The sequence below is a fragment of the Lycorma delicatula genome, chromosome 2 (assembly GCF_047948215.1).
Source record: "Lycorma delicatula isolate Av1 chromosome 2, ASM4794821v1, whole genome shotgun sequence".
Classification (NCBI taxonomy): Eukaryota; Metazoa; Arthropoda; class Insecta; order Hemiptera; family Fulgoridae; genus Lycorma; species Lycorma delicatula.
This window is the reverse complement of record NC_134456.1, coordinates 181,709,441-181,732,910: the sequence shown is the minus strand read 5'-3', so window position 1 is coordinate 181,732,910 and position 23,470 is coordinate 181,709,441. Positions and strand designations below refer to the sequence as shown.

At 31.6% G+C, this 23,470-nt stretch overlaps 1 protein-coding gene across 2 annotated transcripts in view; it reads left to right on the top strand.

Moving 5' to 3' along the window:
• The window catches only part of Rgl (Ral guanine nucleotide dissociation stimulator-like), a 401,623-nt gene that overhangs the window by 239,179 nt on the left and 138,974 nt on the right, over positions 1-23,470 (top strand). The gene's annotated exons all lie outside the window — the stretch shown is intronic.

The following is a 23,470-nucleotide window of genomic DNA, read 5'->3' as shown; positions in this document are numbered from 1 at the left end:
GAAAATTCTTCAATTAAGAAATAAATAATATTTACCAAACATCACAAAACGGGCATTTATTTCAGTGTTTGTTGAATAAAAATAGAAATAACTGCTTGCAAAAAAAAATATAGAAGTATCAGTTTTATTACATTTTCTATCTATTTTTATTTTTTCTACTTTTCTAAGAATTTTAAACCTCTTTTCCTTAATTTTTTTTGGGGGAGGAAGTTTTTCCATAATTAAGAATCATGTTATTTACATCTTTATTAGGATTGGTTCTTCTTATCCGTCTGTATGTAATGATCGTGGTGGTCAATCAAATTATCAAATATCCGGGAAAATGTTGGACCAGAATTAAATAATTATATATTATATGGTTTTAGCAAGATGGGACTTCACCTCATTGTCTGAGGGCATGACCAATTTTAAATGAACAATTTCCAAAATCCAGATTGGAATTTTCAGTAGTTTAGAATGTTATTATTAACCTAACTTTATGCTTTCATTTGATGTTGCCTAAAACAATACCTCTCTTTTTTTTATCAACAACTGATTTTATTTATGTTTATTCTATAAGTACTGTTATTTTTATTCTGGTAAATACTGGTATTGCTATAAATACTCGTTTGAAATGTATATATATACATACATATATACACTTATATTATTTTCTCACTTATTACTGATAATGATTGTTAAAGAATCGAAATTATCATTTGGATTCAAAGTCTAGGTAATATTTTGTAAACAGTTTTTGAATTTGCATGTGTTTTCTTGTTTTTCACTTTATTTAAATAATTTTTCGAAACGTCACTTTTTATGTAAATATGATGTGGGTTTAATTCGCAATTATATAAAAGCTTAGATTAATCTATGAAACCTTGAAGGACTGACTAATTGCTGCTGTTGTGTTGAGAATTAACCGTAAGTAATTAATTTAGTTCAGTAGATTCACATTAATTGTTGCATTACTTCACTTATATTCTCTTTAGTTGATGTTCGTGAGAAATCTCTCTAAATAGTTTAAGTAATTTTGTAATATTATTTGTTAAAATAACACATAAAAAATAAAAAGATAATGCAAACGCATTATCTTATTCCCACAAAATACTTGGATCAAAACTTATTTGCTCGCAAACTGTACAGCTAAATTTAACCTCCTAACGATTAAGACAGTTATCAGAGAATTGTGACTTGTTTTATTATTATTATTACTACTACTATTAATGTTTAATAGTGTCCACATTAATTGCAGTGTTGACAATCGTAGTATGTATTCAGTGGCGGCTCGCGTATAGGCACTGTTGCGTATAGGAACTGCAGCACACCCTATTTCCACTTGAACCGATAACATTTAATATAATGAATCCTTTTTTCTTAAGTTGTTTCTTTATACTTGTACAATACATTATCCTTAAGCTTAATGTCAGTAGCCGTCCCTCAGTTTATGCAAAAGATACAAAAAATCTTGTTTGGAACTGTGTGCTCCACAGTTCCAGCGACAAGCTGTTTGGTTGTTGTGCGCATGCACACATAGGCTGCGAGGCAAAGAGAGCACTATCGCTCCTGCAGTGCCAACCCTGGCGTGCAGCTGGAAGGTAGTTTTTTTTTTTACTCCGCGTGTGTATGAAACGTTCCTTGTTCGTTCCCTTTTCTAGTTTAGTCGGTGGAAGGAATATGGAAGCGGTTTAGTTGTTTTAGCAATAGTGATCAGAAAATGGCGGAAAGCAAGATCTCTCTGATTGCCAATTCTGTTCAAAAACATGGTGAAAGGGCGAAAGAAAAGGTAATTAGTAAAAACTAATTATATATTTGTTTCTGTGTAGATAGGAATTTAAATTAAGCACCGTTGGACTGTAGTGTTTTTAAGCAAACTTTTTTAAGTTATCTAGTAATACTAAAAAAAATTATTGGTATTGACATTTTATTATTTATTCGGTTTAACCGAATACGGGTTTTAAGCACAATGTGCTGCTTAAAAACCTTGTACCACATTGTTAAATGTGATAAAGTGTATAATTAGGCTATTATCCTGCTTCCAGCTATTCTGATTCATTTTTCGGTTCTTTTAGTTTACAGAAAACTTTCACCATGACCTTGAAAAGGCTCAGAAAAAATTTTCTGCAGCAGCACCCCCACTAATTTTAGCTACGAGCCGCGACTGTGTGTACTTAACAGTGCGTTGTCAATCAAATTTCGCTAATTTATTAAAAGGTTAAATTATTTTTTGATGATGCAATTGTATCGATGATTTTTATTTTGTTATTGTAATTTTATTATTTTATTTCGTTCAAAATTTGTTACAATTACAGGAATGGTTTTAATTTTTTAAGTATGATTAAATGGCAATTGGAATTATTAATTGCTAGAATTAAAATAAATATTATTAAAAATAATAAAACTTGACAAAAAAATCCCCTATTTTACTTAACCTGTTTAAAATATTGATTAATAATATCTTTTTTATTTATATTATACATAGTTTTGACCACAATATTAGGTTCTGCACGCGTCCCTATAAGTAGTTTTCATCCGTGAGTTATAGGACTACTGGTTCCTGTACAAATTTTGCACTGAAATGACTTCTGTTAAATATAAAAACTTATTTGCCTGACCCTTACAGTTTTTAATTTTGTTCAACCATTACTTAAAGGTTAGAGTGCACGACATCCAGAAAAAGTTTTATTATATTTTTATTGTTCCAATCTGTTCTCTTCAAATTTCTTTTCTGTAAGTAATCATTTTCAGATTGAAATTATAAAGCCATCAGAGTGGACATATACACCATCTCAAAAATATAGTTCTATAAATTTTTCTAACCTCTTCTTACTGTTTCAATTGGTTTAATTAAAACAATCTTTTATTTATTAATTTTTTTTTCTAAACAGCCATTGTCGGAGAGGAAATAATTTCCATCTGAAAAAGAGGGTACATTTTTTATATTTTATGTTCTATGACTGAAGCGTTATAGGCGGTCTGACATGAGCCATCGGCTACTACCTAAATACTAGAGTAATAAATAACTTTCTAGAGTAATAAATATATTGCTTGTAATATATTTATTGAACAATATATTATGAGTTATGTACTGAATATTATATTGCTTGGTTTACTAGGTAAAGTGAGAGATAAAGTGGTTTCGCGTTGCCTTCTTCACTGAGCAGCTGCAAATCAGTATAACAAGCTCATCAAAGTGCAGATGATATTCCGCTCTACAATTAGTGTAGGATGAATAAGAGTATAAAAGGGGACAAATAAGTTTCGGGCAACAAGTGTACAATGAATGCTTCCTCATTTGCTTTAAGTAAAACTATATTATCGCTTTTTCGCCGTTCGACAATGATGTTGAGAGACTAAGAAACGTAAAAATTTCTTATAAATTCAGTTTATTATTTTAAAAATATATAAAATAAAATAAATAATAATAAATATAAATAACATACAAAATAGTAATTCAAATAAAAAAATAAAAAAACAAAATTGATTTAATGACAATTAAATTATAAATAACAAAACACAGTCCGATCTACTAAAAACTTTATAATGACTAATAGAAACTAGTATTGCATTAACAATAAAAAATCTAAAATTAATACAGTTCACTTTCCGCAAGTATTATTACTTTTACCGTTTACAAAAGACCCACCCTTCACTTTTTTGAATGAATAGATTACTGTCACTTTCACTCTTGTTTACAAATAACTCACCGAACAGTTTATTATTTTCAATCACTCTCCAAAATGGAATACTCGTGAACGCACTATTTAGTCGTTAGCAAACACTTATATTATCGCTTTTATCGCAAGCTGCTCCGAACTCAGACTTGTAAAACTACTGACTCTGTCTGCTGGTTTCCGGCAGTATTTATACCTTCTAGCCTGCAGAACTAGTGCCCGATCGACCTTTTGATTGTTCAAGCGTAATAATTTTTATTGTCCGCTCCTTCTCACAAATAGGCTCTATTACAGTGTAGAACTAGACGCGGGGTTCGTGCTTCCGCGAACTCGGTTAACTAGTTCAGAGGACAACGAAGTAGGAGAGTCAAGATTGTCCGAAAGAAGCCTACAGCGAAGGCGAAGGCTGAGTCATTAATTCACTGATGCAAATGTCTGCCGAGGCATTTATAACGCTGGCATTCCAATGAGGCCTGGCTTATTACTGTGAGATATAAAAGGTTGGAGGGCAAAAGAAGACTCCCATTAAAGCCCATGAGGGCTATGAATTGGGGGGGGGGGCGACCGAAATCGTCACAAGGCGGGTGTCTTCCTCCACGGGGGGTGTGGATGTCTGCGCCTTCTACGCTCTTCTACAAGCCATTTTCTATTAAAAAAAATCCGGTTTGGTTTCTTCTAGATTCTTCTTTTTTTATTTTTTCTCTTAACATGTCTCTCTAAGAGACCTATTACACTGGTTCCGTTACAATATGACATCACCAGTTTCTTCACCACAAAGATTAGCCGTATAGTCATTATTTACTTTCAGTAAAGAAATACCGATTGATAATTCTTGTAACTCAGTTGCTTTGCGTACGTCACAGCCACAAGAAAGACTGGGATAGATATTGTAATACGACTAATTAATCTTTGATACTTAAAAAAATGTGTACTGTATTTGGTTAGCTGGCATCTCTCCCGCTACCACCCCATTCGGTCGCCCTAGAGCATAGACCAAATGTTCCGTGCCAAAAAACGGCTACTGTGCCTCAAAACAGATTTGCGACCTCGTTATTCCTAATGCTCCTAGTGAGCTCCTATCTTGCGTGAGCGGTTAAGCTGGGTGCCGTATAGCACCCGCTTACGTGTCCCTACCGCTCACTTGTCAAATTAAAACTAGATCGGGGAGGCGCACCCCTTGTTACAAATTGAAACTAAAAAAGTTACAAGTTAAAAAGACGGCAATTCAAGCCGCCACGCCTCGGTCGTTGTCAGCCAACTAGTGCCTGTCCACCATTTAAAGCGCTTGGAGCTTTTACTGGCTGGTGGCCAGCCATTATTTCGGAATGTGTACATTATTTGGGAATGTGTACCATTTACCCAATAAAAATCAAACGGTTTTTTGGTAATCTGACCCAAATCAATCCTTAAAATGGTACTCCGTCTTCAAAATAACTAGCATCCAATTCCAGGCGCGTTAAAACAATAAGAAGAATGGCTGTACATTTTTTTCTCACTAAGTTCTTATTTTGACACACTCCAACACTCCAAGCCTCAATAATGCAGGTGATATTTAGTACTGTAAGATTCAATAAAGATTGAATAAACCTGCAGTTATAAATATAACTTGTAAGTTATAATTTGTTCATCATGGGGCTAGATTTTGAATGAACATCATTATTATCGTAAAAAGCAACTGACCGGTGCCATTTGTGCCTTAGATTCTTAATGTGCGTCACAGGTAAGAGAATGACTAAAAAAATAGTGCAAAGCAAATATTTTAGTGTACTATTTATCTGAAGCTTGCGTATAAGCACCAAATGTCCAAAAATGGTTTCCTTTTAATGGTTTTAACTATGATTTATGATTAAAAAGGAGTTCATTAGCCGTGGATCGAATTTACTCTAATTTTTTGTAATGTTTCATTAGTGTAACTTAAATTTCTTTTTAATTATTCTTCTTTAGTTAAGAAAATAAGACAAGTCGAAAAGGGATAATTAATTTTTAACGTTATTACGTGGTTTAAGGTTAACGTTTTAAGATCTCTACCCTATGCAAATTTTGAAAAAAAATTATTACACTTTTGCAAGCTTTTTAAAAAAATCTACGATTTTATTATTTTTATAATTTCAGTGCAGAATTAATGGCTTGTAAATATATCATTCTGATGCAATTGATTATAGATGAAATGTGTAATAGTAGCAATGTTTTAATTTTTTTATGGTATTTTATAAGAGAATATTTTCCTCGATTAAGTTGAAGTAATGTTATGTGTAACACTACTTTGTTGTGTTTCTCAACGATAAGAAATGCACATTAATTAGTTGTTATTTACTATCTTTACCACTGTCTTACGTCTGTGAACCTGATATAGCACCTGAAATAAAAAAGATACCAGAGAGTAGCTTTCTCTGAAATAATGATTTTCATTGTATACCTAGGCCTACGGTGATCAAGTGATGTCATTTGTAAGATTGAATATTACCTGCATTTCGGTGGGCTTGAAATGCTGATATGCAACTGTATATAAAACTCTTGCTACGAAAACACTGGAAATCACTTCACTTTTCATTTTTCTAGTTTGCCTGGCGTAGTTTTTGTAATTTTTTAGAATAACCATTCACTTGCAGGCTTGAACTGTATTTCACGTCAGGTAGCTTTCAGCCATTACGGTTATTGCACTTAAAATACTTTTACAAATAACTAGTTGTTTTAGTGATTACTTTATAAATTTTTATCGAGATGTATTTATTTTATAGTGAATATATACATATATGAATGTTTATTATATATTATATAAGAATGCTAGTGATGAAGAAGGTAAAAGGATGCATCGACAATTAAGAAATACTATAAACAGGAAATGCAAATTAGCGAAAGAAGAGTGGATTAAAGAAAAGTGTTTAAAAGTGGAAAGAAAAATGATCACTTGTAAAATAGACAGCATAATTTTGTGGTGCAGAAGTTAAAATCTAATAATGTGTTAAATAAAGATGGTTCACTGATTTATAATACGAAAAAAACTTTGATAGGTGGGTGGAATATACATGGAGGAAATAAATTAGAAACTGTTATTATAGAGGAAAAAGAGGAAGTCGAAGAGGATGAAAAGGGAGTTACGTACTTAGATCTGAATAGAGTATTTATGGATTTGAATGGGAGAAAGGCTCCTTGATAGGTAGGATACCTGCAGAATTACTGCGCAGTGCCGGTGAGGAAGCGATAGATAGATTATACAAACTGATGTGTAATATTTACGAAAAAAGGGAACTTCCGTCAGACTTCAAAAAGAGTGTTATTGTCCTGATACCAAAGAAGGCAAGAGCAGATAAATGTGAAGAATACAGAACAGTTAGCTTAACTACCCATGCGTCAAACATTTTAACTAGAATTCTATACCGAAGAATTGAGAGGAAAGTGGAAGAAGTGTTAGGAGAAGACCAATTTGGTTTCAGGAAAAGTGTAGACACAAGGGAAGCAATTTTAGCGTTCAGATTAATAGTACAAGGAAGATTAAAGAAAAGCAAACCAATGTACATGGGATTTATAGATTTAGAAAAGGCATTTGATAACGTAGACTGGAATAAAATGTTCAGCATTTTAAAAAATTCGGGGTTCAAGTATAGAGATAAAAAACAGTTGCTAAAATTTGCAGGTATCAAACTGCAACAGTAATAATCAAAGAGCATAAGAAAGAAGCAGTAATAAAAAAGGGAGTCAGACAAGGATGTTCCTTATCTCCGTTACTTTTTAATTTGTTGATATTAAAGAACAATTTAGATCCGGAGTAACAGTGTTAGGTGAAAAGATATAGATGCTATGATTTGCTGATGACATAGTAATTCTAGCCGAGAGTAAAAAGGATTTATAAGAAACAATGAACAGCATGGATGAAGTCCTACGCAAGAAATTCCGCATGAAAATAAACAAGAACAAAACGAAAGTAATGAAATGTAGTAGAAATAAAGTAGATGGACTACTGAATATAAAGATAGGACGAGAAAAGGCTGTGGAGATAGAAGGATTTTATTTGAGAAGTTACTAAAGATGGACGAAGCAGGAGCGATATAAAAGGCCGAATAGCACTGGCGAAACGAGCTTTCATTCAGATATAATTTGCTTACATCAAAAATTAATTTAAATATCAAGAAAACATTTTGAAAGTATATGTTTGGAGCGTAGTTTTATATGGAAGTGAAACTTGGACGATTGAAATACTTGAGAAAAAAATTTTAAGCTTTTGAAATGCGGTGTTATAGGAGAATGTTAAAAATCAGATGGGTGAATAAAGTGACAAATGAAGAGGTAATTTGGTAAATTGATGAAGAAAGAAGCATTTGGGAAAATATAGCTAAAAGAAGAGATATATTTATAGAACATATCTTAAGGCATCCTGGAATAGTCGCTTTGATATTGGAAGGACAGGTAGATGGGAAGAATTTACAGGCAGGCAACGTTTGTAATATGTAAAACAAATTGTTAGAGATGAAGGATGTAGGAGGTATACCGAAATGAAATGACTGGCAGAGTAGATAGGGAATCATGGTTTCAAACCCAAATGACTGAACACAAAAAAAACATGAATATATTTTTTAGGGGATGTTTTCGAGAAAGATTTAGTCATAGTAAAATTAGTATTTTTAGTAACATCAGTGCTACAACTGGGCGCCGGCTTCCAAAAAGTTAGTTTAGCTTTTGTTTTGTTTCGAATTCTTCCATTTAAGATTACTTTAAATCAAGTTATATCCGTATGTGTTGTTCTTTTCTCTTTTTTAAATATTTTATTATTATTTCTGAGGCTTTCCTCCTTTTTCCTGACATCTTCGATCCCTTTTCGTCTGAGATTTCTTGAACCCTTAGGTGTTCGTTTTTCAGTATCGTTCTGATCTTTTGTCTGTCTTTGATTTTTCATGGATATTATTTTTTTCATGTTTTTTTTTTTTTTTTTTGTAGTGTTTGTATCAGTTTATTTAGTCAGTCTCTTTTGGTTCATCCTTTTGATATAGCAGTAGAAGCTGATTCTTTTCTTTTTTCTCTTCATGTCGAGAATTTTTAGATTTTTACTTAATAGTTTTATTCTTTTACTGTTTGTTGTACAATGTTAGTGTTTCTGCTATGTACAAAGCTTTTGGTTTTATTAATGTTTTTTAGTGTCTTAAGAGAAGAACGTAGCTGGTACTTTCCTGGAGTTCCAAGGAAGTGACTTTTGTTGTAGGTGTTTTTGGTCAGCTGGAATGGTAGTTTCATTTTTTCTGTTTTATTTTCCATCGATTTCTTTTCGGAGGTGTTGCGGCTTTAGCTCCTAGATATTTGAAGTAGTCTACTTTTTCAATATTGTAATTGGGTTGTTTAGTTTGTTAATTTTTTTTTATTTTTACAGAAAAAATTTGGAAATCAAACGTTGTATTTTTTCTTGAATCAGGCGATAAAGTTGAATTAAAAAGAAAGTATTTTAATTGTAAGTCATTTATTATTCAGTTCGCAGCCGATGTGATAAACGATTGTATTTTATACTTTTTAAAATTTATTTATGTGTATGTAGTATCGAATTTAGGTGTTTCTATTTTCAATTCATTCTAAAATTTATATTTCTCTTAACGTAATTTATATTTGTTACCCAAGTACTGTACGTGTTTGCACATTTGATAGAGTTTTTATGGGATATGAGTTTTTTTTTTTGATTTACTAAACATACCTTCCTTCTCTTCATTTATGAGAATTCCTCTTGCAGTTTATTTGTCGACTCTGCTTCTGTACTATGCGGTAGCAAGCGTTAAAATTCTGTTGCAGAAATATTCTTACTAACATAAAATATGGTTACTTTGTATGCATTTTTTACATTTTCATTTGACGTGTCCTGGTTTTTAATAAAATAAAAAATTAAATACGTAAGCGAAGGTGTTTTATTAATATTTTTATTATGTTAAATTCTGTTTTTGTTTTGCATAAAGGAATATTACATTTCACGAAAACATAGTTATACTGGGTAAATGAAGTAATTTATCTGCTTAATTATATATATATATATATATATATATATATATATAAAATCGTAATTTATTAAATTAATTATAGTACGTTTATACAAATTTTAATCTACCAGGTAAACAATTACTTTTGAAGAATAAATTTATAATTAAACGTTTAAATCATATTTGCTACCTTCAGATAAATTAAATTTGCGCCATACAACGAATATTTTGATTATAAATATGACATGACAGCTCAGCCCACTAAAATCACAACTGGTCGGTGTTTCTAGTGACAGACACTCATTTTTACTGAATTTTCGAGGAAAATTCGCCGGCCTCCGTGGCGCGAGTGGTAGCGTCTCGGCCTTTCAACCGGAGGTCCCGGGTTCGAATCCCTATCAGGCGTGGCATTTTTTATACGCTACAAAACTCCATGCAGAAGCTTCAATCTTATGTGGCGATATCATCAAGGAAAAAAAATACGGTATTACTCTTTTCGGTCGCATAGTGGGATTGGAGTGAAAATGAATTGAAAGTGGGGTTAAATTTGGTTTTCAGCCAAATTAAAAAACTGTGATCAGAAATTTCCATATCTTTAATAACTATTAAAATTATTTATTCGTATTTTCTTATCCAAAGAAATATAATGATAAATGTTGTAGATTGATTTCTTAATCCAGTAAAGACTTAATAATTCGAACCAGTTATTAATACTACTTATAACAACGAAATATTTTGGCCTAATCGAATAAAAAATTGCTGTTTGAAAGTGTTTTAGTTACATTCTACCTTTACCATTAAGGTTGAAAATATTACCAATTTTAATATAAAATATCATTAGAAAAATAAAATAAAAAATCGCTTTAAAAAGCCGACTTAAAAAATGGTACCGGAAATTAAAACGACAAACTGCCAAACTAAAAAAAAGAAAAAAAATTAAAAGGTATTATCTCGTAATTTTTAATGCTTTTTTTTATTTAGTATTTTTATTAATTTTTATTTTACTTTACGTTTATTTTATTTAAGATGTGGGGAAGTCTACAAAAAACGTCCGTATGGTAAAAAAGCCGTTTACGCAGAAGTCGAGAAATCTGTTATATAGTCACAATGATGATCACAAAGAATTAATAATATTTTTATATCATCAATGTAGACGTCATAACATTTCCGTTTAAAAAATCTTGCGCTTATGTTATCTGCGTAAAAAATTACGAGATTTCCAGTGAAATGTGCAGAATGAAATAAAAATGAACTTCTTAATTCTAAAAAAGAATGATGTAAAAAACATATCGGGCTAATTAAGAACTTCCTCTTTTTTAAGTTAATATTAGTAGTAGTAGTCTTTTTTCGACAGAATTATTTTTCTGATTAGCAAAAAATCCTATTGAATATAATATCAGAAAAGTTATTTCTATTCTAGTTGTAGCGACCACCTCGTATCGCTCTACTCTTTTATCCTAGTTTTTAAAAAAAATGTAATAAAATAAATTCATGTAATAAACAAGCCAGTATACCGAATTCAGTGAGTTTCAAATCATTTAAATTAAATATATTAAATTGTTTATCAGGTATAAAGCAGAATAGTCGCAACAGATTTGTAATTTTTTGACTTGCAGTAAAAAACTATTTTGCTTTTGTCATTTACAAATATTATCTTGCTATACTAGCCGTATAACATTCTAAATGAGAACATATAAAAATTATCATTCATCAATATAAGAAAAATTTAAAACTGTAATTCACGATTATAGAATAGATTCTACGATAAATTTGATTTTTTTTTTGTAGGAAATTACAAGGTATACTGTTTTATAGAAACCTTTTAAACTGTTTTCATTATTCTCGTTAACTGTTACAGTCTAACTTCCGATTTCAATCGTTTATGAGAAATGAAGTTTGTATGTTGTAAAGTATGAAAAATTTCAACCTGATTGAAATTGGAAACCGATTGGTAAAGGCTAAGTCACTGTCACTTCGCCACGGAGACTGGCAATTTACAGCCATTCTTAATTTTGACCACTGCCCAAAAAATTACGGTTTCTAAGAGAAAAATTGAAAAAAAAGACTTCCAACGGGAAGGTCTTCCTTCAAAATTTCGAATTTTTGAAGAAAAAACTTTACTAATATTATAGTTAAATTAACTTTCATAGAGTAAAAAAGAGAGTGCTTTAAAAAGTATTCATCATCAACATGAAGGGACTACGTCCCATTATAAAATATTGCCTATTATTCAATCGCAGTTATGATTAAAAATAACTACATATTTCACGGCAATAATAATAATTTCTTTATAAGAATTATGAGAGGGTCACTTTTGTAAAACGTTATGCGATTTACAAAGCTCTTACAGAAAATATGTAAAGAACTTGTTAGTTTGTTTAAAAGTGATAATAAAAATACAGATACATACTCGTATACTCGTAATTATTACTGTTTTGTGATCGTCTTAGTAATTTTGAAATGCATCATTTACTGAAAAAAAGTGTGGGAAAGATGTTCTTTCCTCTTTTAATCTTTTGACGTGGGAAATCCGTGAAGCGAAAAAATTAATCCGTTTGTGTATTCGTGTATATGCGTATGTTTGTCGGTTATAATCTTTACAAAGGATACAACATTGTCAAGTAAAAATATTTTTCCCTGTAACTCTTTTTGAGGCTCTCATGTTATTCTATGTAAAACACCACGGTCTGTTTCACCTGTCAGAAAATATGTTTTTCTTTTGTATAAACTTATCATTTCGAAGTGGCAACTTTACGTTGACATTTATCGGACATCTTACTAGTTTTAACTAGTAAATGAATGAATGAATTTTATGTTACATAATATTTTATTCATATTAAGGATGTTGAAAAAACTTTTTTTTTTACCGTAGAACTTAAAATTTATAACTAGTCTGGAAAAGAAATGTAATAAAAAAAACTATCATAATTTGTCAAACGTGGTATAAAATAGCGTAATTTTTTTTTTTTTAATATATATATTCCTACTCCCGTGGGCCGGACCTACATTCAAGTATAACTCAGCCCAGAGGAGTGCCATAAAACTCTAACGGGCCTTCCCACCCACCAATATGTCCGGCATGACAGGTCGGCCCGCCGGTTGGATCTTATGTTCTTGCCTGTCTCAAGCCGCCGGAGTGGGGTAACCAGGCCGGACTATGTCGTTCCTGGGGCTCACCTCAGATGCCGGGAGTCTGTCTTGACGCCCATGCCTCAAACGGACATCCCCGAAGGGGCATCCCCACCGGGACTCGGTCTTTTTCCAGATGGGGCTTCGGGAATCCCCGTACCTCATCACTACTGCCCATCCGTGTCAGCATAGACGAACAGTAGCTCCGCAGGGAGCTGTCCCTCACCCCCATGTTCTCCCCGCAGGCATCTCAGTCTGCCCCCCAATCACGGTAGTCGACCTCCTTCTGCTTCAAGATGTCAGCCACGAGCTCCTCGATCTCCCTCCACTCACCCACGCCCCGCAACATATAGTCAACTGTAGTATCCGGCGTGATCCACGCTAAGTTAGACCCTTCCTTCAACTCAGCCCAACTAGGACAGCAATAAAATGTATGCTCGGAGGTATCCAAGAGGTCGTAGATAGAATTTGGGAACGCACGCCTCCCAAATCTGTGAAGATACGCCCCAAATTCTCTATGGCCAATACGTGGGACACGTATTATTATGAGTAAAAATTTAATGAAACCAATGTCGTCTAAAATATAATTGTCAGTTCTTCCCCATCCTTTCATTTGTTGTTTTAAAAAAATAATTGAAATCCTTCCTTCCAGCACACAAGCTACCGTAATAAATTTTACCGTTTTGAGTTAAACCGTTCTTGTGATACAAAGCCACACATATGATAAGAACCCAAAATACGTATAAAATTGTTTAACAAATATTTTAGCATTTTTGAACTCGGGAACCTCAAAAAATAAAAAGGTTCACACTTTAAACTTTGTCGATATTAATACGTTCCCTTTGCTGTGTACTTATCTGGGAAAGTAATAAAAGTGGAAAAATGTTTTTTTGCAGTTTCCCAAAAATGATTTATGTAATATTCCCCAAAAAAATTTGTTGTTTTTAATTTGATGAACTCTGACTCTGATGCAAGATTCTTTATTTAGTTTTACAATTTTTTTACGATAAAAATAATATTTTTTTAATAAATAACCATCCTATGAAGTCTCAGTTCTCTTCTGTTTTTTGAGTTTACAATCGTCGAAAATTTCTCTCTTGCCGTCCGCCGTGGGAAAGTGCTAGGGTCTCTAACTTTATCGAACTTTTTTTTGGATTCGGATCCCGTCGTGGTTGACGATTTTCAAACGCTACAAAATTCATTTGTTGTATAAAAAAGGAGTGTAGGATAATTGTAATTGGGCGTAGGCATGCAGTTACGGATAAACAGAGAGTAAAGAAATAAATACATACATACGTTCACAGGGCTATTCAGTGCTAGTTATGGTTGTTAACCTTAAACTTTTAAATAATGCATACATTGAACGCAGTTTAAGTTAATTATTTATTCAATTTATTTCTAGTATTGAAATTTAACGCCTTCTCCCAGGTGTTATTTCAGTAACCAAGGATGGCAACTTAACTAATGAATAATATTTACTTGTACGTAAATCTTTTGGTTGAAATTATGTGTGGCGCATATATAAAGCGCCTGCGATATAAGGGGCACTATGTTGCTTTCCATGATAGAAATGGTGTTCACTATGCAGTCAGAATGCTACAAGAACAAATAGGTCCCTTTTAGGGTTTAATTTCAGCATGCGTAATATGCTGATGTGCTACATACATGTACTTCTGTTCACTGAAGAAATTAGCGCAGTAAACTATATCATTTTTACTTTTTTAATAAGCCTAATAGGAATGCTATTAATTTTTTTTTTCAAAAAAAATTTCGGGAGTGACTTGTGTTTTGCGTCATTTCTATACAAACGTAAAGTTTTTGCACCTAATATGCATAATCCAAAAATTGACCCTTGAGACAAAATTACTAAAAATATTTATTACTAAAAGCTTTTTTAAAATCTTACTACCTTTAATTATTTTATAAATATTTTGATAAAATTATTAGTAGCTAATAATAATCCAGTAATAGCTTTCTTGACCTTTGATCCGTAATTCCCGGAATCGAATCCCAGTCAGGCATGACATTTTTCATACGCTGCAATACTCCCATTTCACAGTACAACGTTTAACCTTATGTGATGAATTAATACAAAAGTTTAAAAATTCACAACGAAATAGTTACACTAAGATTTCAGTAATAATTTTTTTTTTAAATCGTAAAAATGTTTCAGATTTTATCCCTTTTTTCTGAGTACGTAACCGGTGATTAAGTTTCAAAAACAACCTTTGCTCTGTCGGCGGTTTTAGAACACCTACTTAAAATTAAAAAAAAATATTTTCAACAGAATTTGTCGAATTTAATTTTTTGTTTTGTTTTCTGTTGTTATTTTCTTTTTAGTGAAATAAAATTATGTGCAACATGTAGGCAATTTTTTTTTTTTTTCATTAAACTGGAAGAGGATGGGCACATATTTAAATTTAAATTGTTAAGTCGTAACTAAAATTTCAATGAGAATTAAGAAGGTTAATTATAATTAAGCAACATATTTTCTTACATTCGATCCAACGGGTTTTTCCGTGATGACAATACAAAGTAATAGAAACTAATTGAAATAATGAACTATTTTTTTTTCAATTTTGTAATTTCGTCTCCGTTGAGCAATGACCGACAAAATTCAGTCATATATGTATTATTCGTTAGTAATTTTTAAAATTTATATGGGAAATAGAAATCATTTTCTTTGCCCTGTAATACAAAAGCGTGTTAAAAAGATTTTGATTGGTTTTTAGACGGTAAGTTGGCTGTATTATATTGTTTTATAGACAGTCAGACATTTCTGTGTTAGCAAAACATCGACATGGAGCCGCCCCACGGTCAAGGTCATTTACTCGTATAACGCGACAACCGGCTAACAACTCTACCAACCAATTCCTCGCACTTCACCCACTTTCTACGTCTGACCCCGTTTACAAGGTCGTTTAGTTCTCATTCCTAAGTGTTAAACGATATTTATGTACTGTGTACATTCTTGATAACAGTATTCGGTGATAGAGGATAATTTTTTATCTAATTTTTGCTTTCTATCGCATTTCTATGTAATGTTATATACAAATAAATACGTAAAATAATTCCAATCTGTTTAATAAAATAAATACGTTAATATAAAGTATGATGTGTAGAGGTTTCTACAATTAAGGTTAATTTGGTGAACGATTCTGTTACTTAGCGGACTTACGAAAGAAAATTAATGGAGAAATTCCGTCGGAATTTTTTTTTGCGGCCAATTCGACCTCTTTAAGATTGCTTATTCCAGGATCTTGTCTGCATTTCTTATACTAAATAAAAATATTTTCTTACTGTACATTAATTGTATTATTCTGGAACTAAATTGTGTAACTTATTTGTTAACTGGTTTCTGTTTTAGTTTTATTCGTATTAATTCCATTTGATTGGACCGTTGAATTTCTGCATTCATTTTCGTTCTTCAGCAATCTCTTTTACTGTTTGTTACATCCTATATCCACAACTTTGTTCTCTATTTTCTGATCTGAGTTTTTAAAAATTACTAACTTTTAAACTGAAGTTCCCGAGTTTGAAATTCGGAAAAATTCTTGAGCTATTCATGGTTAAATCGGAATATGCCTATAAAAAACTACTGTACTGTTTGAGCACATTTTATGCTTGCTGTATTTTATTACTAATCGACAAAGAGCAGAGAATTCTTGAACGTGTTTCTAGTCAGACAGGTGATATTAGTGATATTACCATCCAAAGCGTCACAGACGCTTTGGATGGTAATGTCGGCCGACCGGAGTTTCCATTTTTTGTTAAATAAATATATATGATCTACCGAAGAAATAATATAGTAGATGCAAACACTTCCACTTCTACTTAAAGAAAAAAGACTAGAAAACCTTATTAAAAATGGAGATGATTGGAGAAGCTATCAGCTGATAATTACTTCCCCTTTACATCTATCGATAAATGACAAATATGGATAAATAATAATAGCAATGCAGTAGTAGTATAGGAATAAATTAATATGTTTGGTGCATGTGTAGAAAACCGATGGACAACTGACTCGATTTCAATATGATGGTGCTTTGAAAAATGTAGACGGATGTGTCGGAGCCGATGAAAGCTAATATAAAGTTCGTAAATTTGTTTTGACGAACTCTTAATTTATTTTCGTTAAAGTGTACATTTAATTACATCTCGAAATTGAATTGAGCTATTTTAGGTAATAAAAATTACCTAAAATAGCTCAATTCAATATCTTTTTTGTGTGTGTGGGGTGTGTGCGCGCGTATGTATGATATTAATAAAATTATACACTGGTAAAACAGCAAACTGTCAGGTTACCACAATTTGGTTTAGATTTCCCCCGGGTTGTCTAATATGAAACATGTGCTCTTTTTGTGTGGATTTATTTAATTAATTGAAAACAAAAGAGATATCTCGGATTAATTAAAAGCGGTTGAGGCTCTAAATAATCTTTAATTATCTATCATTCGTTATGTTTTTGGCTGATATAACTTATATTTAGCGATTTAATTAATTTCAAATGTAATGTGCAGGCATTTTATGGTGTTGGAGTGTTTCCGGATGCGCTGAAGTAAAAAAAATAATCTCAATTATTTATTATTATTAATAATAATATTGTTTATTTTTGTTAGATTCGGTATATTGAGAAGTTAAGTATATAAAACGACTGCACTTACGCGCTCGAGATTTTATCACATAATGTTACGTATTTTTTCAAGTTCAGTGATGTGATAAACATTTTTACCAATATGGGTGTTCATTAATTAGATTTATTTGTTTGTTTATTATCTTCCTAGATCGTTAAGTGGTTGTAAATCGACACCATGATTTAATAAGCAGAGGTATTAATATTTCTGGCACTTGATATTAATATTTACCAGAAATATTAAGAAGTTCTGGTATTAACTACATAATTCTGTTGCATATCACTGGTAAAGATATTAAGTAGCTTGCATTTAACCTATTTCCTAAAAAACTAACTTTTATTTATATTTTTACAGGAGAAACATTATCACATAATTATTTTTCATTATTATTAATATTACTTCCGTTACATAAAGCAGCTACCGTTTGAAAAAATGTACTTTAGTTTTTATGACAGCTCTAGACTTCCTCTCCTTGACTGACTCAAACTCCTTCCCTCCTCCAGTTGGTCACTTATCATACTATACACCTTTTAGAGAGGAAGCATTCATTATAAGCTTCAGATAAAATGGAAACACTAATTCTAAGGGCAACTTATCGCTACTGCTAGTAAAAAAAAGATGTCAATAAAGCATAACGATAGGAATTATCAAAGCCCTCAGTCTACTAATTGAATCAGAGATTGGAAAAAAACAAGGGTTATTCGGAGTTATTGACAGATGTCTTAAGAAAAAATAGTACAAGTAAATAACATCATTTTAGAGAAGATTCTGGAGTTCATAAAAGAAGAGAGGGCTCCGCATAAGCAGGAAGCTTACCGTAAAACATCACGGGACAATGAAATACCACTTCCTTTTGCCGCAGTTGTAGATTATTTTAATAACTCCAGACTATTATTAAGTAATTTTATTGCAGTGCTGCATCGCAAGTGATAATCAGTTTCGTAATAAATACATTTTTCACGTTACAAGAGTTAGATTTTGAGTATAGATGTATTTTACATAACAAATCTAAAATTACACTCGTCTTTGAAAAAATACATGAACAAAAAGGAAAAATTTGAAATCGTTTTAAGTGAACATAGAAATAGTCTAAAAGGATACAATCCACAAAGTAAGGAATTGTTAAATACTTAGATATAGGGTTGTTAATAATCTATAATGGGTACTTGAAAAGGAGTTTTACTTGCGAGGGGTCTAGAATACAAAATCCAAATTTTATTTAACTTGTCTTATAACTTTATTTTTACATTATTAAAGGATTAGAGTAAGCTTTAGCTTTTTGTTCAGTCAACGTATAGGAACCAGTGTTTCTGGATAGGTCCGTAACTACATAATCCACAAAACAGGGAACAAAGCAGCTTTTTTTTTTCTCTTTTCCCCGTTTTGTACACAAAAAAAATCTATAGAAAAAGTGACCAGGATAAACCAAACGATTACTGATAGACTTTTTTTAGCGGCCGGCATCCTTCTTGTCCATGTTCTTCGGAAGCTGATTAATTTTTACTAAGAAAGGTAGCAGCACATCAAGAATTTTGTTTTTACCTGACCAGCTTTGCACAGAGTAATGCCTACTAAACAACCACCTTGAAATCAGGCATAAACTTTCTTAAGGAAAACCTGTATGCATTATCGCAATTACTGTACGGGTGTTGAAATATCCAGTAGAAATATAAACTATTCAGCCAGATTGTCACTAGAGGTTTATGTTTATGAAACCTGAAAAGAGTAACTAAAGGTAAATTTGTAGCGTTAAGCAGAATTGTGTTCTCTGTTTAACAGCGAAATCTGTGTTATATTAAAGATAGACCTGACATGAAGACAGGATATCGAGCAACAAGTACTTATTAAGATACAGTTAGGTTCTATGAACGCTGTGGACTGAACTCGTGTTTGTTTTGGGCCTTTAAATTTAAAGTCTAGTACCATCAATAAATTTTTTCTTTTCAGTATCTTTTTCTGTTTTTTCTTTTTTTCTCAATTATAGCTGAGTTGGAGTCTAAAAATAGTACTATTTTTTTTATTTAAATCGGATTACAGCGTCGGGCGATGTTGAAGGAATAATACTACATTTGGTCCCTTTCAGATAAACACCTAAAATTTTGAAAACCCATAGGTTAAAAGAAAAATTTTTGGAAAAAGAAAAAATACACAAAACATTGATTATTATATTTCTTTATTAGAACATAATATCGACACGGTAATAATTTGAAAATTTTTCATTTTAAAGATCAGCAATACCGTTGCCAGCTTTTTTTTTGTAATTATAGATATTTTTTAATTCAATTTTTCTTTTTATTCATAATATAGACTTTTTAGGTATCTGACCTTATTTGCACAGCAACCACTTTCATTCGTGGTCACCTATGTTATACTAGTACTCAGAGTTTCTCATTTAAGTGTTGGTTGTCGATGAATATTTATTTAGATTAGTGTAATAACAGTTTGCCTAAACTGGGCGAATCCCTATTGGTTAATAATACAATTCGTAGATATTTATGGATCATTTAAAGTTCTTAAATGTCAAACCAAGGGGTGCCAATGAATTTACAATAGTTAAACACTAGTTTATATTTTTAATGTTTGCAGTTTATTGTCGGTACCGTTAACTGGTAATCATTAACCTTTATTTTATAAGATGATAGTACTCTCATAGTTTATGTTGTATTTATAGCCCGTATGTTATAAAAAATTAGAACACCATATAACTCTTTTATTACTTCATTTGTTGCTTACGTCACAAAAGAAACGCATTATTGAGACCATGATATTAGAGAGTTCACTCTCACCATATAAAGTATAACTGAATATTCTATGAATATTTATTTTAAAATGTAACAATCTTATTACAGTGCAGCATAATTAAATTTAAAAGCATACTACTCTGTTCTATTATCTTTATCAAATTTACATGAAAGTATGTTTAAATAACAGGTATTAATTAAATTTTTTCGAGGTTACATAAATCCGGCTTCGTTTCTAAATATAACATGATGCGGTGAAAAAACCTTGTTTTTGACGTTGCGGAACACTGGCCGTCTGTATAATATATATTATGCGCGCGCATTCATATTATGGAGAATTAGGAGGTCCGGTTCAATTCGATAAGCTCCTGAGTCCCAGTTTGGGTGTTTTGTTCGGCCAGCGAATAGGAAGCAAATTTCTGAGACAAATCGATGTTATCAGTTATCTTCGATAAATAGATGTTATCGTGAAATCAGTTATATTTTCCCCCCACCGAACTACACAACTATAAATCATTTAGTAACTACGAGTTCTTCGTACCCTTATCGCCAATCCAATGGGTGTTTAGTTAAAGCCCACAGAACATTTCGTGAAAGAAAGGATCAAGGTGAAAGGGACGATTTACCCGCAGAGAGGATGGAAACCAAGTAAACGAATCCACTCAGAGTACCTGTGGCTCTTCCAGGGTGTGTATGATAGATAATTCCACCGATAATCTATTCATATTTCCTAGAGATTCCATAGAATCTTTATGATTCTATATTTTTTTTATTTAGAATAAGAGCTGCATAATGCCGATTCAAGATTTTGTGTTGACCGGCTATGGTGTAGAAAATTTCCTTTCCTCCTGATAATTAAGAAGTGTCCGAGAAGTTCTGGGTTCTCTAAGGATAAGCTTCTCCGTCCCGTGAGTTGTATGGAATATTAAAGTAGTTAACGGAATTGTAAACGTGACAGCCAGATTCCAGTGATTGGGTTCTATATAGTATTAATCTTTTAAGTTTTAATTTGGAATTGTTTTTATAATGATCTCATGTCATATTCCCCCTCCCCAGTGTTTATCTAGTGTAAATAAAGTATATTTATTTATTTTTTGTTTTGTCAGTTTTAATCTTATCCAGTTGTTGGTCGATAATTCTAATACAGTAAACACTTGATTTGTTGGCTTAATTTGATTAAAGTTAACAACAAATACGGAAGCACAAACACAGCGTTCAGTTCCATTCAAATATTTAACCGGATTTAAACCGATATATTGCGTTATCACAGATTATCTAAAATTAAATAGATCAAAAATGATGTCGAGGGGGATGCGCATATAATAAAAATTTTAGGTTAATCTACGTGTCTAGATGTTAATTATTATTTATGCGAAAAATGTCCTTTATTGTCCGTTTTATATTTAATCATGATCATCAAAAATTGCGTTTATCCGTTTAGCTGTTTCTTTACCGTATCTATGTCCATGTTCCTTACTACAGGAAAATTATTCAGGAACAAGTAAAAGGACTCATCTCATGTTTTTATGCATTTTTTTTTTAATATTTCATCTAAACGAATCAGGTAAATTTAAAAAAAGCGCGGATGTTTTCTTCGTTATTCTGCTCAGATAAACAGATCATACAAAAATCATAAGTTACCTAGTTTTATTCCTTACCTGGTAGTAGTAATTATTGCATATATGTCTCTGTACATGCTCGTCTATCTAGGTAATCCTTATCCAATTGCGTGGGGATATGGCTTATCTTACAGATTATAATCTCTTTAGCTACCGTAAAAAGTAATAAAATGTATCTTTCTGTTTTATTGGCATTTTTCGCATTATTTCTTTAACTTCGTCTTTGTAGAAAATGTGCAGGATCTTGAGATCAAGATAATAATAAATTATGATCTTATCAAGTAAATCGTTCTACACCGGGTGAACGATTAAATTATCAGATTTCTTAGTTTCTCAAAACTCATCACCGCCAGAAGTCAAAGAAAAGAAAATTTTAACTGGATAATTTTTTAATTCCAACTCCAGTTTTTAATTTTTTCATTTACAAATCCCCCTTCCGTTATTTAGCAATCCTTGTTCGTACATTAAAAATTAGTTTTATTGCAACAAGCCCGGGTATAATAAAAACGAATGAGCTCTATTTTTTTTTGTAAAATAATAGCCGTACACACATAAAATTTAATTAGTATCGTCTACATTTTCTTGTAAACTTAAAACGAGTGTGTAAACTTAGATAAGAAAACAGTATTGCGTACGCAGTCAGCATGAATATAGAGTAATGTATAAATCCTTTCCTACAGTGCCGTGGTGGGTGCACACGTAACAGCTGACCGGCGCTCATGCGCCCACTGGTTCAGGGTTATTGACTCCTAATGGTTCTGTCCAAACGTTGTAATCTTTTTTTTTCTTCATTTTACTTCTCTTTCATTTACGAATCTACTTAATTATTTTAATAGGTTTCAGTTTTATAAATGTACTAATTGTGTGAAAAATATTTTAAATGAAAATTTTGTGATAATAATATAAAGAAAATTTAATATGTCTTTATATGTATAATATTACTCTTTTGAATTGGGTTTTATGAGAAAAAGTCCAAAACCCAATTGGTTTTCTTCAGAAAAATACTTCAAATCGTCGGTTTTGTAGATAATTGATGAAGGAATACTGATATGATTTTGATTTAATTGAAATAAAAAATAAAAATAAAGCAAATAATCTGGCAATGAAACAACAGGCATAAAACATTTGTAATGCTTCGAAAATAGAAGCTTATAAGTTTATTTATACTTTATACTTTATTTTTATGAGTAAATAAAATATTTATTTATCAAATATTCATTACCTACGAAAAATGTTACCCGTGTAAAAACAAGCCGTTCCCCAAAAACCTTCAGGTGAATGTCTGAATCAGCTCGGTTATGTAGAGAACCTGGAAATTCTCGGTTCTCTCTGTGTTTGTATCTCTTTGTCTGATTCTGACATTTATTTGCTATCTTTTCGTCTATCTAAGTACAGAACGAATTTTTGTTTTTATTATTCATTGTTTTATTTAGTAATTGCATTATGAAGGACAACTTGAAGTTTGATCTCGTTCACGTCGTTCGGGTTGGTTCGTTTAATATGAATCTGTATTAAATGAATCTGTTGGGATAGATTTTTATGGAGGTCTACAACCGTTTAATATTATCTAATGAACATCATTACCATCTTAAGTTTTATAACCTTCAAGTTAAAAGTAAAGTAATTATACTCGTTACTATACCATTTAATGATCGGTATTTAAATACGGACGGAATAATACTGAATTAATTGTGCACGTTATTACAATTAAACATTTAGTTACTTTATAAATCATAATAT